This window comes from Eubalaena glacialis, chromosome 11 (genome assembly GCF_028564815.1).
Source record: "Eubalaena glacialis isolate mEubGla1 chromosome 11, mEubGla1.1.hap2.+ XY, whole genome shotgun sequence".
NCBI lineage: Eukaryota > Metazoa > Chordata > Mammalia > Artiodactyla > Balaenidae > Eubalaena > Eubalaena glacialis.
Window position 1 is genome coordinate 27,747,780 of NC_083726.1, and position 13,563 is coordinate 27,761,342.

The following is a 13,563-nucleotide window of genomic DNA, read 5'->3' on the forward strand; positions in this document are numbered from 1 at the left end:
TAGTTTATTTCCTAGTATTGTTAAAACTTGTTAAGCTTGTTTTCTCACACACCCCACCAACATTAAGAATTGGGGGGAAAAGTCTTTTATCTTAGTCAATTTCATAGTATAAACATGATATCTCATTTTAGTCTGTTTTTGTAAATTATTAATGAGGTTGAAGACTTCTTCTGAGGATTTCATTTTGTCATTTTACAGTGAAAGTAAACGGTCTATTCTTAAAAAAGTATATTTTCCAAATGACCAGTAAACTGGTTATGGAAAAAAAAAATTATCCTATTAAAGATGGGAGGATAAAAATAAATAATAAAAATAAATTAATAAAAAAAGCCACCAGCCAAACTTTCTGTCTCTGTTACTTTTAGCCAATGGCCTTATTCTATAATGATTGACACTGGCCTTATTCTGTAATTGCGTTTTGAGTAAGGCTTTTATTTTCAATTACTCTTAGAAAGGTTTTGCTTCTGCTTGAGGAAAAAAATAAATTCAATTTTGGATGACCAGGTTTTTCAATAAAAATTAATCCAGTAAGGGTACTATAAACCAGGACATACCTTTGATATTTTCAGAATGATTAAGAGAGAGCCAAATAGCCAGTGTAGCCGCTTGATTTTTGCCACGTTGTCCAGCAACAAAGTTAGTTAATGAGGTTTGAAAACACTCCAACCTTTTGTGTCAAATCCCAGGGTAGGCTGATACTATCCTGTTAGTACATTGTCATTTTATTTCAAACTGTAATTATCATCACTATCAACAAATATAAACAAAAAGATCCACCTTGTCTAACATTTTAATGAGAACCATTGGTATTTTCGTTATAGCTCAATTAAACTTGAGGTAGCTCAGATCCTTATTTGTAGAATTGAGGGTTGCTTGAATTTACCTCAAAGGTCACTTTGAGACCTAAAACTCTTAAGACATAGAAATTTATTACTTTCATAGTAATGTCAGTAATATTTCTATAATAATAGAGATTAGTAAATAGCACTTTGATAAGTTCTTGTTTTTGGAATGTCCACAGAGCCATTTACAGATTCATTAAGCATGTAGGCAGTAAGAGAGAGTGGAGGTTCTGGAGTTGTAGGCAGTTCTGGGTCTGAAACCCAGCTCTACCGCTTACTATCTGTGTGGCCTTCAGCTAGTTACTTAACCTCTCAATTTCTACATTTGCTCATTTGTTAAGTGGGGATAGTAATACTGTCTGTCTCATGGGATGTTGTGAAATAAATATTAAGCACTTAAATCATTGCCTGACACATAGGAAATACACAGGATATGGTAACTGCTATTATTTGTTATCATCATCATCATCATCAACAACACAATCAGGAATGTATAGAATCAAACAGAAGAAACCATCGCTTTATCATTCATCATTCTATTCTAATTTATATTTGAAACTTTTAGACTGGTTATTCATATTATCAAATATACAATAAATCTGATTCCCTCATCCTATCTGGAAGAATATATTAATAGAAATCTTTCTCTATCCCTTGCAGGTTCTTCTTTCTAACTAATCTGCCCCCTTGAATTGGTGGTGTCTAAGGCCATTCATGTTGTGATGGTCCAGCTGGTCTGGAAGAAAGCCCAGAACCCCTTGTGACCTGAATGCACTCACTTCCCAGACCACTCCCCTTCTGAGTCCTTGCTACAATGACGATGGAGAGACCACCCAACAGATCTCCAGGTGCAGTTGCTCTCTGCTTCATATTCCTAGAGAGATTGATGTGAACCACTTGTATGTGGCCCTGAAGCTTCCCTTCAATGTCTTTCTACTAATCCCTCTCTGACTTTATGTGACTTGACCTGAAGTGTCCCCTGTTGTTTTTAGGACCCTGTTGACTGTCATCTCTAGTCCTCCCTTCACTCTTTCACCAGCAATAGCATCTGTGTCTTATAGTTATTCAGGACCTTGTTGACTGTCATCTCTAGCCCTCCCTTCACTCTTTCACCAGTAATAACATCTGTGTCTTATAGTTATAGTTAATTATATATGGGTCTGTCTCCCTTGCTGGCCTAGATAAGAAGTTCAGTAATTGTGTACCTAACAGATGAATTAATGCATGAAAAAAATAATTTCCATCCTTAATAGTGATGTTCAGAACTAGCCCAAGACAAAGTTTTCAGAGATCTCACAAATACTTCCTTTCACTGCTTCAAACTTTGGAATCTGTCCTACTTCCCCTACCAGGAGGGTTTCCTCATGCTTACCTTTCTCTGTCATGTACTCGGCCTGAAGCTCTGTATGTGTTACCTTCACTACAACCCTGGAGAGTTTTCCTATTTTCTTCATTTTACAGATGAGGACACCTGAAGCTCACAGAGATAGAAAGCAACTAGCCCAAGACTCAACATTAGCACATGGATTGGATTCCAGGTTTGTGGACCCCAGAACCCATTGCACTTTCCACCATACTACATTGTCTCCAGAAGGAGGACTGGCAGGTGGTGAGGTCTGCCATCTGACTGTCCCACTGTCTTAGGTGTATATAGGTGGAACTCCAAAGCTTTCACAAATATGTAGTACTGTTTTGAGGTGTGGGAGAAGGTGGATGGTAGAGTCTGTTTTCCATATGGCAGAAGAGTTTAAAATGTCACCACAAGCTTGTCATTGATATTTAAGTTCTTTTTGGCTCAAGGAATTGTTTCCTATTAAAACAATTAAATTTACTTGGGAAGAGTGGGGCATCTATGGTAAGTAATTTATATACCTTATCAGTTCAAGCCCAAATGATGTAGGTTAAGACAGTGAATATATATATATATATATATATATAAAATACACATGTATATATATACTTATATATATTTAATTTATATATAATATAAATATATACAAATACTTATATAAATGATTATATATTATTTATACTTATATAAATATATATAGTTATATAAATTCTATACATATAGAATATATAGTTATATGTATATATAGTTATATTTATATAGAGAGAGTGTTATATAGAGTTATCTAACTCCTGGACATGTGTTGTCCAGAAATGTGTTAAATTAGTTCATTTTTTTTTCATCTTTTGGAGCAAAAGATGAAAAATATCTCCTTAAATATAAGGAGATATTGTTATTTAAAGGAATCCAAAGAAGAATTTTAGTATTTTAATTTACTAAAGGATTAATCTGGTAGATGTACGCTTTGGTATTTTTATCAGGGCTGCATTTGTACGTGAGAGTAGCGTCTTTTTTTTTTATTCTAAAGCAATACATTAATATTAAGTTAAAGCAATAAGATTTCATAATTTTCATTTTTGCTGTTTTAGAATGGTCATAGTGGGCTCGATGAAATATTTCTAGAAAGATGTAAATACCATATTGAATCTTTCTTAGTAATGTCAAAGATTTTAAAAGTATTTTTTTGACAGAAATATCAAGATAAGAGCAAGATTACTATTGTTTGCATTTATGGGGAGAAATAGTTTCTTGTTATAAAGGAGTTAATGACTGGGTTTAGTGGTGTGAGGCTCTAAGAAAAGCATTATTTAAATCAAGAATAGCCAGACAGGAGATAAATGCACATCATTAGATGCAATTGCTACATAAGTGGTCTTTTTGTTTTAGAGAGTGCAGTTTATAGTAATTAAAAAAAAATCCCCCAAATGCCATTTTCATTGTTTATTCCATTTGTTTGCTTTCTGTGTAATTGAATTTCACACAAAGGAGAGAATGAAAACTATTTTCAGGTGCATCATTGTATTTTCTACAGATTCTTTAATTTTAGAGCTTAGCTCTTGGTAATTATTCTCCAGGGCATATATTTGCGTGTGTGTGTGTGCGTGCGTGTGTGTGAGATGAGATTCGAAGAAGGAGAATGACATTTTTTTTTTTGAAACCAACCTTTGATTTGATTGAATGTTACATTTCTTAAAACAGCAAAAAATTGACTTTCAGTCACGTTTTGGGTTTATTTCTAACCATTTTCCAAAGCAAACCTTATTGAAATTAGGAGACAATTCTATTTCACATTTTGTAAGGCTGTGTATCCAAAACTACAGAAACACAGATACATAGCACTCTGAAGGACAAACATCATCAAAAAACAATATATGAGATGCAGTTCTCAGTTACACCACATTTTCCGGTGTCTTTTTGTCAGTATTTGGGCATTTATACCTGGATAAAATGAATTTGGGAAAAAGTCAGTATGTCCTCATTTTGAAGCAGCAAATCTTTGCTACTGCTTCATTTTTATGAATGATGCATGGCATTGGCATGTGGGAATAAATGGGAAACTATAAGACTTAGATAGAGCAACATTCAAAAGATTTAGGGGAAAGACAATGAAAATGTTTTGCATGGAATTCAACTATAAACCCATGGATATGGGGAACAGAATGGTTTGCCTTCAAGCTTAATTGGTTGTTTTAATTTTTGTAACTTGGGCCTACTATCTAGAGTTATAGCAGGCAAAAGAAATACTTACAAGGAATGTTCTGAACATAGATCTCTGAATCTCATATTAAGCTTTTAATGATCAGAAGGTGGTTCTATGAGACTCAGAATCACGTGAGGCATTGGGAAGAAGGAACTAGTGCAGTTTTATGAGTTAGGACAGTATTGATGAGTTAGAGGAGAAGAAAGCAGTATTCCTTGGGAAGAAATGGACGAAGCAAGGTATAAATGACAGAGAAGTGTGCTCATTCATTTATACATTAATTCATTTGACAACTATATGACATCTACTATGTGCCAGGCACTTTGCTGGGTTGTGATAAGTCTGGGAGAATGTGAGTGGGACTGATATGCTTTGGTATATTATTACTTTTTTACAGATTCCATTTCATTCTTTTTTTATTTTTAAAAAATATTTATTTATTTGGCTGCATTGGGTCTTAGTTGTGGCATGCGGGCTTCTCTCTAGTTGTGGCGTGTGGGCTCCAGAGCGTGCGGGCTCACTATTTGCAGCGTGCAGGCTTAGTTGCTCCCCGGCATGTGGGATCTTAGTTCCCCGACCAGAGATCGAACCCATGTCCCCTGTATTGGAAGGTGAATTCTTAACCACTGGACCACCAGGGAAGCCCCTTATTCTATTTTCAAAAGCTGAGATATAGGGGCTTCCCTGGTGATGCAGTGGTTGGGGGTCTGCCTGCCAATGCAGGGGACGCGGGTTCGAGCCCTGGTCTGGGAAGATCCCACATGCCGCGGAGTAGCTGAGCCCATGCGTCACAACTACTGAGCCTGCGCTCTAGAGTCCGCCAGCCACAACTACTGAAGCCCACGCGCCTAGAGCCCGTGCTCCGCAACAAGAGAAGCCACCGCAATGAGAAGCCCGCACACCGCAACGAAGAGTAGCCCCCACCCGCAGCAACTAGAGAAAGCCCACGCACAGCAACGAAGACCCAACACAGCCCAAAATAAATAAATTAAATAAATAAATTAAAAACAAACAAACAAAAAAACCAGATATAATTGACATATAACACTGTTAGTTTTAGGTTAGGTATACAACATAATGATTTGATATATGTGTATATAGTGAAAAGATTACCACAATAAGGTTAGTAAACATCCATCATCACACAATTATAATTTTTTTCTTGTGATGAGAACTTTTCAGATCTACTCTCTTAGCAACTTTCAAATATACAAAACAGCATTGTTAACTATAGTCACCATGCTGTACATTATATCCCAATGACTTATTTATCTTAGGGCTGGAAGTTTGTACCTTCTGACCACCTTCACCTCCTCCGTCCCACCCCACGCCACTGACAACCACCAATCTGCCCTTCCATGTCATTTTAGCATGAATGTATTATGCACAAGATTTAGTTTGATTTGAGTGCAATTAAGAATCATCATTATTTTATTCTGTTGGACAAACGTATATAATCTCATCACTTTGGTCTATGGTAAAGGAACAATATGTTTATAGTGTTCTTATTTCAGAAGTACTATGTGTAATGATTGTAAAATTCAGGTCTAATTTCCTGTTCAAATAAAGGGTGGACTGGGAAATATATCTCATAGCTCAAAATTTTGGATTCTTATAAGAAAACTGGTCCTAAGAGAGAATACTCCTTTTCCTTTAAGTTGATCTCTCACAAGAGTTAATGAGCAGATGGGGATTCAATATGATTCAATCTGGACTTTAAGAGTCAGACTTTTAAAAAAAGCCTCATAACTGTTTATTGAGATCATTTTGCTCTAGAAAATTGTATACAACAGTCTTCTTGGTGTAAATGCCTACATTGTACATTTATAGCATGTTAACTTTGGACGCTCTTGGTCAGTTTCCACACTGCATTTGTGTGGATATTTTATTACTAGAATCTCCTCACCCATTAGGATCTGTAGAAAATATGACAAGTATAGTGGCACAACTGACCTTTTTGAAAAGGAATAGTCCAAGATCCTGGCAAATAATTTCTGGGTACTACAACAATTATGAAAGTCCATGGGTCTAATCGAGATATAGTCGCCAGGGCCTTCCCTGGTGGCACAGCAGTTAAGAATCCACCTGCCAATGCAGGGGACACGGGTTCAAGCCCTGGTCCGGGAAGATCCCACATGCCACGGAGCAACTAAGCCCGTGTGCCGCAACTACTGAGCCTGCGCTCTAGAGCCCGCGCTCCACAACGAAGAGTAGCCCCCGCTCGCTGCAACTAGAGAAAGCCCACATGCAGCAACGAAGACCCAACGCAGCCAAAAAAAAAAAAAAAAAAAGATGTCAAACATGTGCTTTTGTAACAAGCAGGATGGTTGGTGTTGGGAGACAGTTTTCCATGGGTCTCACATTTCTGCATGTCTTGTGAGCAGAGGCATTGATTGTGTTAGTTCCACACTCTTTTCGAAGATGTTTGTATAGTGAATGGCCTTGGAAAATAGAGGTATTACCTCCTTCTGCAGCAAAGGAACAGGTTTATTTGCTGCCGATTATGAAAAAGTCAGGGTTCCTCTCCTGTCATGCAAACCACTGCTTGTGCAAGTGTTATCTGGCCCCTTTCCTGTCACCCTGTGGGGACTGGGGCTCTGGGAACCAGTGCAAGAATGTGCTGATACTCTGGCTACTGGTATTGGTTTGAGTAGTAAATTCTTTTGTGTCTGACGCAGGAGTATCACGTCTTGTACCAGCATTCATGAACCTGTGGCAGGCTTACAGTTTAATTTGCAGGGCATAATCTCAGAGCCTTCAACAGGCCTTGGCAGTCGGTACCATAATTCATAGATAAATTTCTTCATGTGTACCTGTCATTCTGGTGGCCTTACTATTTTTTAATTAAAATTAAAAAATAATTCTTTTCCATTATGGTTTATTACAGGATATTGAATATAGTTCCCTGTGCTATACAGTAGGACCTTGTTGTTTATCCATTCTATATAATGTAGTTTGCATCTGCTAATCCCAAACTCCCAATCCATCCCTCCTTCACTCTCCCTCCCCCTTGTCAACCATAAGTCTGTTCTCTATGTTTGTCTGTTTCTGTTTCATAGATAAGTTCATTTGTTGTATTTTAGATTCCACATATAAGTGATATATGGTATTTTTCTTTCTTTTTCTAACTTACTTCACTTAGTATGATCATCTCTAGGTCCATCCATGTTGCTGCAAATGGCGTTATTTCATTCTTTTTTTATGGCTGAGTAGTATTCCATTGTATGTGTATCTGTCTATCTATCTATATATATATACACCACATCTTCTTTATCTACTCATCTGTCGATGGACATTTAGGTTGTTTCCATGTCTTGGCTATTGTAAATAGTGCTGCTGTGAACATTGGGGTGCATGTATCTTTTCGAATTAGAGTTTCCTCTGGATATATGCCCAGGAGTGGGATTGCTGGATCATATGGCAACTCTAGTTTTAGTTTTTTAAGGAACCTCCATAATGTTCTCCATAGTGGCTGTACCAGTTTACATTCCAGCAGTGTAGGAGGGTTCCCTTTTCTCCACACCCTCTCTGGCATTTGTTATTTGTAAACTTTTTAATGATGGCCATTCTGACCAGTGTGAGGTGGTACCTCATTGTAGTTTTGATTTGCATTTCTCTAATAATTAGTCATGTTGAGCATCTTTTCATGTGCCTATTGGCCATCTGTATGTCTTCTTTGGAGAAATGTCTTTTTAGGTCTTCTGCGCATTTTTTGATTGGGTCTGATGGCCTTACTAGATGTATAACTAATAAAAGAAATGAAGCAACTGCCAATCTTCTAAAATAATAATTAAGATTCTTAGCGTCTTCTTCCTTTCCCACACTATCCCCCATCTAAAGTGTTAACTAGAAGCCAACTTTGAATTTAAGGAAAGAAAAAAATCTATTGAATCGTTTACCCCCATGAATTCCTTGTTTGACAGAACTTCAGACATCACTCATTTCAAAAAAAGAGCTGAGAAAGTCAAGGCTGGGATCTGCAAAGGTAATGGAATAAGTAGGGAGCCTGGCCTGTGATGGAAGATTCCCTGTAGTTCAGGTCATTTCCAGGATACTTGTTAATGATGACTAGTGCATGTTTTCTTTTCTTGTGAGGTGGAAGTATTGTATTTCCCCTTAACATTTAAAAATGACAAAATAGGGTCTAGAATGGTGGTGTGGCACATTGGTTAAGAGTAAGATCATGGAGGGACTTCCCTGGTGGTGCAGTGGTTAAGAATCCACCTGCCAATGCAGGGGACACGGGTTTGATCCCTGGTCCGGGAAGGTCCCACATGCCTCGGAGCAACTAAGCCTATGCACCACAACTACTGAGCCCGTGCCCTAAAGCCCGCGTGCGCCACAACTACTGAAGCCTGCGCGCCTAGAGCCCATGCTCTGCAACAAGAGAAGCCACCGCAATGAGAAGCCCGTGCACTGCAACGAAGAGTAGCCCTCGCTCTCAGCAACTAGAGAAAACCCACGCGCAGAAACAGACCCAATGCAGCCAATAAATAAATAAATAATTTTTTTAAAAAAAAAGAAAGAGTAAGATCATGGAGTCAGCTGGACTGGTTTGGTTCCACCTGTGTAACCTTTGAGCCAAGTTACTAATGTCTCCAGGTCTGAGTTCCGCCGCCTTTAAAATAGAAATTAGAACAATACTCCCTTGTCACAGAATGGCTATGATGATGAAAGGAGAGGAGGCCAGGCACAGTGCAAGGCACCAGTGAGCGCTCATCAAATGCTAGTCGTTACTATTAGCTCTTTGTTAAATATGTGCCTGACAATTAGCGAGTGACTTGGAAAACTGGTCAGCAAATCATGCAGTAGCATCATTCATGCAAAACAAATTGTTTTCAAGATGGAGACAATTATGGATGGAGTGATCAGTGATCATTGTCTCTGCCATTAGTTCATGTGGTTTCCCTAAGTGTTTCTGTGTTCCTCTTCAGGTTTTGCTTGGAGTTAATTCAACGCCTGGCTCTTCCACAAATGATTTGGCTTTTAGGTGCTCAGGAATTTCATTTCTATTTCAACAACTACATAGGGATTCCTCTGTCAAAATAAAAGTAGGGGTGTCAAGCTTCCTGGCCAAAGAATGGGTTTTAGCTACACTTTTATTTTCTTTCAGAGCCATATAAAAGAATGTTTCTTTTTTTTTTTTATTTTGTTTTTTTTGTTTTGTTTTTTTAATTTATTTTTGGCTGTGTTGGGTCTTCGTTGCTGCGTGCGGGCTTTCTCTAGTTGCGATGAGCAGGGTCTACTCTTCGTTGTGGTGCGCAGGCTTCTCATTGTGGTGGCTTCTCTTGTTGTGGAGCACGGGCTCTAGGCATGCGGGCTTCAGTAGTTGTGGCACGTGGGCTCAGTAGCTGTGGCTTGCGGGCTCTAGAGCTCAGGCTCAGTAGTTGCGGTGCACGGGCTTAGTTGCTCCGCGGCATGTGGGATCTTCCCGGACCAGGGCTCAAACCCGTGTCCCCTGCCTTGGCAGGCAGATTCTTAACCACTGCGCCACGAGGGAAGTCCCAGAATGTTTCTTTTTCCTCTGTTATTTGCATCTTGCAAAGTCAGTAGGCTGACTTTATGATTCTATTATCTTTTATTTGCCTAGTTCACAAAAGCTACTGTCCAAATTCTATGATTCATTTTTTTAAAAAAGTTTAAAACCTTTAATTATTAATTAGTAAAAATAGAAATGTAAGGGTTTTGGAAAATATGGCTGTCCAGTGGTTCTCAAACACGTGAACAAATAACGTATTCGCTGCTCCATGGAGAAATGAGAAAAATAAGTATAATATAAAAAATTTCTCTTAAAGCTAAATATAAGAATAAAAGTCATGTATTCTGATATTATGTTCTTCTTAAATTTTTAGTGTTATTAAAATATAATTTTTTCTATGAAGTGCTGCTTATGTACTGGGTTTTTAAAAAATGTTTTTATTTAGGAAAAGTAGAAAAAAAAGGCAAACATATTGATTCCCTTAATTCTTTTTTTAAAATTGGTTTTGAAGTCCAAAGTATAAGAACCAAGGATGATTATAATAGTGAACACTTAATGTAAGGCTTACTATGCCTTGTTCTAAGGTCTTTACAGACATTGATTTATTTAATTCTTAAAGCAACTCTATGAGTTGAGTACTGATATTATACCCAATTTATAGATAAAGAAACAGAAACAGAAGGGTTGAGTAACGACTAAGGTCACACAGCTAACAAATGGTAAACACAGGACTCAAACCCAGGATTCTGGATCTGATCTCTTCCTTTTGCTCTTAGTTACTCTGAGAAGAATCCTAGAAACTTTCATTGAACTAGAAATCTTAATGTGGTATTTGAATATCTGGAGGACATTTTGGCAATATCTATCAAAAGCTTCAAAACTGTGTCTGTGCTTTGACCCAGCATTTCTAGGAATTTATTCTAAGGAAACAAAGAATTATGCCAAAATATATGTACAAGGGTATTGATTACAGCATTGTTTACATTGGAGAAAAATAGAAACTAACCAAATGCCCCCATAGAGGGAATTGTTTAAATAACAGATAGGACAACCATGCCAAGGGTACTAATAAATAATTTTAATTAAGTGTTTAAACTGTGTTGCACAAAACCCTGGGGTTTATCTGACATGCATTAGGGCTCTGCAAACTTTTTGTCTGAATTTCATAGATGCTGATGGAGATTGATATATTGTTGTCTCCAGTCACCCCTGATTGAACCTTTTTGTGTTTGTAAAACATAATCTCTTAGATTTATTTTAGGATGAGTAAATGTTCTATGTTAGAATAGTAGTCCATCTTTATGGGTCGACAGATGCTTTTTTTATTTGTTTTTTTAAATGAGGATGCCTTGTAGACTAAGCCTATTTTCAACACCAGCTCTCTAGTTATGGTGTGATGAGTGTCCCCATTAGGGTTTTCTTGCTGGCCAGCCTTGTCAGCCTGTCTCCAATGTATTCCTTCTACTGAACACAACCAGATTCATTTCGCTAAACTAGCCTGTAATCTGCAGAGTTCCTGAGAGGGAGATTCTCCCCATTATATTTTATTCTGCTTTAGGTATTAACAACCATATAAAAAGCTTCTTGGATCTAATCAATAGCATTTTTCCTTGAAACTACTGAAAGAGGTAAGTGGATTACTGACTAGTGTGGACAACGTGAATAGCTTTTTGCAATTAAAAAATCTTGAAAATGTGACTGCATCATGGTGTAAGGGAAGAGGCAGTGGTTTTAAATTTATTTATTTTCGGCTGTGCTGGGTCTTCGTTTCTGTGCGAGGGCTTTTTCTAGTTGTGGCGAGCGGGGGCCACTCTTCATCGCGGTGCGCGGGCCTTTCACTATCGCGGCCTCTCTTGTTGCGGAGCACAGGCTCCAGACGCGCAGGCTCAGTAGCTGTGGCTCACGGGCCCAGTTGCTCCGCGGCATGTGGGATCTTCCCAGACCAGGGCTCGAACCCATGTGCCCTGCATTGGCAGGCAGATTCTCAACCACTGCGCCACCAGGGAAGCCCCGAGGCAGTGGTTTTAACAGACAGTTGTGAATTTGCTTTAGCTGTTCACTAGCTGTGGGACACTCTCAAGTTATTTTATCTTTCTAAGCATTGAATTTTTTGTAATAAAAATGGAAAAAAAGGTTATGAGGATTACATGAGGTACATTTAAGCACTCAACAAATGTTGACATAGAAAGAGTACGGCTAACACTACCAAATGTAAAATAGCTAGCTAGTGGGAAGCAGCCACATAGCACAGGGAGATCAGCTCGGTGCTTTGTGACCACCTAGAGGGGTGGGATAGAGAGGGTGGGAGGGAGACGCAAGAAGGAGGAGATATGGGGATATATGTATATGTATAGCTGATTCATTTTGTTATAAAGCAGAAACTAACACACCATTGTAAAGCAATTATACTCCAATAAAGATGTTTAAAAAAAAAAAAGAAAAGAAAGAGTACGGCTAATTTAGATAGGGGAGTTGGGGAAAGTTCCATCAATTTAATTCTTTCTCTGTACCCATCACCCTAAATACCAGAGGTAATTTTAGACATTTCAGGTAATAGAGAGATAGGGATGTATTAGACTCTTAGCTTTTAAAATGTTTCCTATTTTTTACTCTCAGAAAATCTCTATATCTATTCAGAATTTTACAACTATATTAAAGATAATATTATACTCACCCTTTGCTGTGTAAATCTTGCAAAGTTCTCTAGCCAAAGGCAATAAATTTCACTCTGACAAGATCAAAGACTATTCAAATAATGTGAATATAAACTGCACAACTTTTTCAGTTTATGGTTCATTTGTACAAAGACTCATTTCATAGCTTCTTGGCCTTTTGGCTAAGATTAAGTGTAGCACAAAGACTCATTGCTATAGGAGAAGCATCTCAATTATTTTCTAGTAGTGGCGGTAATTTTATGGAATTCTATTTCTATTCTCTCTCTCGCTCTCTCTTTCCCCCTCTCTCTCATTTTCCTTGGCCTTCCCTGTATGAGTTTTGAGTTGGGTGACCTTCCTATAGGCTTTCATAGTCTTTGAATTCCAAAGGTAATCTGGGGTGCATTGTTCTCTCACTATTTATGGGTCTCCCCCAATAGGTTATGAATTTGCAATGGGCAAGAACTCGGAGTGTTCCTGGCCAACCCTCACCCGCTGGCCCCAACCCACAGCTGTGCCACTGCTATCAGACCTGGTGTCCTGCGCTAATCCCATCTTGCATTCCTCTCCATTTATGCCAGCCCTGGTCTCCCAAATCATCTCTCAACCTTTGGACTCTGATCTCCACATGGCCTCATATGTCCCTTTTCTGACTCTGTATCTCACTCTTCCCCAACTTTTGAAACCCTTCCACAGTTACCTCACAATAGCCCCTCTATACCTCACTTCTCTGAATGTTCTCTTCACCTTCTTGCTACACTGGAGACATGGTTCTCGCCCGGACACTGGTTCTTCTTCAGGTGTTGGCCATTTTCTCTCCAACACTCCTTGTGTAACCGAAAGTGGGGTCCGGCTGCTCACTGCTCAAAAGCCAATAAAGAGACAAGGTTGGTGGAAAGGAAAGTTTCCTTTATTGTGGATGCTGGCAACTGAGGGGGAGGGTGGACCCCTGTCCAAAGGCTGACTCCCCCCCACTGACAATCAGTGGGCAAGAACATTTATAGACGGAGGGAGGGGGCTACATGCAGAAACAGCAC

General features: G+C 38.6%; 1 non-coding gene across 1 annotated transcript; it reads left to right on the top strand.

The window, feature by feature from the left end:
• Positions 1-12,688: 12,688 nt before the first annotated feature.
• Positions 12,689-12,886, top strand: LOC133101822 (U2 spliceosomal RNA). The gene has a single exon (XR_009702713.1). It is a non-coding gene; the product is annotated as a U2 spliceosomal RNA (small nuclear RNA).
• The last annotated feature ends 677 nt before the right edge of the window (positions 12,887-13,563 follow it).